Source organism: Melanotaenia boesemani, chromosome 12 (assembly GCF_017639745.1).
Source record: "Melanotaenia boesemani isolate fMelBoe1 chromosome 12, fMelBoe1.pri, whole genome shotgun sequence".
NCBI lineage: Eukaryota > Metazoa > Chordata > Actinopteri > Atheriniformes > Melanotaeniidae > Melanotaenia > Melanotaenia boesemani.
The window spans coordinates 12,291,611-12,294,720 of NC_055693.1; the positions used below are offsets into that span (position 1 = coordinate 12,291,611).

Sequence of the window (3,110 nt, forward strand, 5' to 3'; positions counted from 1 at the left end):
GACCAGTTTAGTACACTCAAATTAAATATAATTTTATATGCCAGAGACTTAACAAAATTTCATTACCCCTCTTATGGAGGGATAAGTTGAACCAACATGTATGATATATAATTAAGAACTGGATAAATTAGCTTTGACATAACACTAATTTTACCTGATATGCAGAAATTTTACTTTGACAAGCCAAAATTTATTTATTTATTTTTTAAAAATGTAAACAGAATACAAAACTCTTCTCCCACGTGCTTCTAAACATCACAGCAAGATAGAAAAGATGGGTGTGTCCTGAATTTATGGTCACGTGAAGAAACATATGCAAGGTTACTTAGATACAAGCGGTGTGTCAGCTTATCCACTGGCTCGTCTTATCTCATTCTTCCCTACTAATGAAACAATATGATTAGTTAAAACGACTACATGACTACAGTCTAACGTCAAGTAACATGATTCCTACATTCCTTAGAAGTTTGTAATTCTAGGCTAAATAAAAATTGTTACAAGTAACAGATTATTTCCAGTAACAGATTGTTTGCAAGAAATTACTTATTAACTGCGGTTTTTATATTTGGATTTTTTTGTAATATTTTAAGACTTTTTGCTAATATGGCTCATTAAATCTGTTAGATGCATTAAAGTGCAGAAAATCAAAAGCTCCCACTTTTACGAAATTATATAAAATTTAGCAAGTGTTTATAGGGACTTACGTCTGAAATACGAGGAAATGAATCAGGATTGTTATTGTTTGCGTTACAGGTTACATTGAACAAGTTATGAAGTCATCCCTGCACATAGATTGCGCTGGTGAAGCTCATCGATCCTTTCTTTTCTTGTTTTCTACAGTCCCCTCCCTGTACGCACGTTTTATACTACGTAACCATTCAGCCAATCACAATCCAGAGAAGCTCTGAAATCCCCACCCCTAACGTTTTGCGTGGTATGTAATTGGCTGTATGCTTTTGTAACATTGGAGTATTACAGGATATGCTTTGGTTGTATATGCTTTTGTAACATTGGAGGAACACTCAGGAACCAGACAGTTTCGACAAACGAAGTAATAATTTTACTGCCTAAAACGGAAAAACAATGGTGTGACTGTTGATAAAAGGTGAGAGAGAATTGTTTTATTATTGCTTTGTATATCACGTGACCCCGCATGTCTCATTTTAGACAGGTTTTTCTGTTTATGAGGCTGTTACCGAAATTGAAACGGACGGCTTGCGGTACTCACGTTGCGTTGTGTGTTATTATACTTATATAACGTAGCATTGGATTGTTTTGCTCTATATTTATTCTCATACTTGTCACATGTTACTTTGTCTCTTCAAATAATTAAAAATAAATCTAATAATCAAATTTGTATATTATTATATCTATAATATATTATAATTATATTGTGTTATGCGATAAGATGCAAATCTACGAACAGGTGAAGAAAATCTGTTTATGTGAGTCCATGTGGAAGTTGGAATCCATTGGTCCACTAAAAATATATATATATATATATATATATAGCCTACATATATAAATTTTAGTTTTGTACTTATTCACAATCTGACTTATCGTGTTTTACTTACAGCTAGTGTCTACGTGGTCAGGAAGATCCGGGCATCCATTGCTCAGGGAGAGCAAAAAGAAGAGCCCATCCTGACACCATGTAGTGCTAAAGGTAAGGCATTGACAACGGATATCAGCAGATAATTCTCATAAACTCTATGGTTACTGTGACATTTCAGTGAAAAACTGATTGTATTGCTGTATTCATATGCTGTTCAACATCAGATGGAAACATAACATGTTTAAAATTAAGAAACACTTTGCTTTTATATAATTGGTCTTAATTTATCTGACCATTACATTACATGTCTATGAGATTAGGAGTATTAGAGGTAAAGACAAAGACAGAAGTTCAATGTAGGTTCATGTAAGATTTAAACTGTGTTACGTTTCATTTGCAGCTCAAAGAAGAGTGGGGCAGAAGCCGATAGGATCCTCCTCCACTGATGCACTTAACCCAGAACCTGCTGAACACGTCGGTGGAGCAGCAGGGTCAGGGATGACAGTCGTGGAGAAATGTGGTTCTTGACGCTAAAGACCTGGCTGGATACTGGCACTAGGATCAACTTAATGGCCAAACAATTATGATTTATTATATGTCTGTATTTAAAGTACAGGGAAATGATATATTTTAATTTATGAATATTTTTTTCAGGATTTTTTGGCAAAACACATATCTATAAAACAGACTCAAAGTGCATTATTTTAGTATTTTTATTTAAAGCATTCAAGTTGTACTTAGTGACCAATGTCCAGCTCAGAATAACACTCAAGATGGTCTTTTTCACAACAGACATGTTGACTCTCCAGAAAATAAATGCAAGTAATAAATAAAATGTTTTCACTTTTCTGAGCTACCCTGCTCTGTACAGTGATGTGCTTTGGAACATCTGATTGTAAACTTGTTTGTTTTGAAGTGTAACTGGTTAGTCACCATGTTGTGACAAAAGTTGAAAGTTATGTACTGCAGTGTTTGAAGGCTGACTCATCAACCTCTCTGTTCAGGGGCTGAGTAGACCTGATGTTTCTGTTGATACATTATTAAATAAATTGGTGTAAAAAGTACTGTTTGGGTGATATTACTTGGATTTTCTAATCATGTTACATAGGGTAATAAGTATGCTATTAGATAAGATAAACATTGTAAGATAATTAAACAAATTATAATGTAATTGTTTATTTAGAAATACTCAACTATAGCAAAAAAAAATGCATAAAATGCATTTTTTATATTACCAAGATTTTGGCATTAGTAATTTTGTTCTGTTGTCTATTTTAGTTAGTTGTAGAAAAATGGATAAGTTAAAATTTCTTCAAGAACATGATATAGGAAAAACACTGGACAAAAACTGTGTTAGTGGAGTTGCATGATTAAAAGCAGGGTATGAGGAATATTCCTACAAGAACAATATTTTAATTCACACAAAGGTCCTTTTAATTACCAACATGGTGGGTTTTTTCTGGTGAGGTACCTTCTGTTGGATTCCTTGATTCTTTTTTGGATGTTTGTGGGTTGGGACCTTCGGTTGGAAAATATGAGGACAAAACAAATAAAC

General features: G+C 33.5%; 1 long non-coding RNA gene across 1 annotated transcript; it reads left to right on the plus strand.

Annotated features, from left to right (window-relative positions):
- Positions 1–949: 949 nt before the first annotated feature.
- LOC121649910 lies at positions 950–2,609 on the plus strand. The gene is made up of 3 exons (XR_006012180.1): positions 950–1,105; positions 1,577–1,666; positions 1,956–2,609. It is a non-coding gene; the product is annotated as an uncharacterized LOC121649910 (long non-coding RNA).
- The last annotated feature ends 501 nt before the right edge of the window (positions 2,610–3,110 follow it).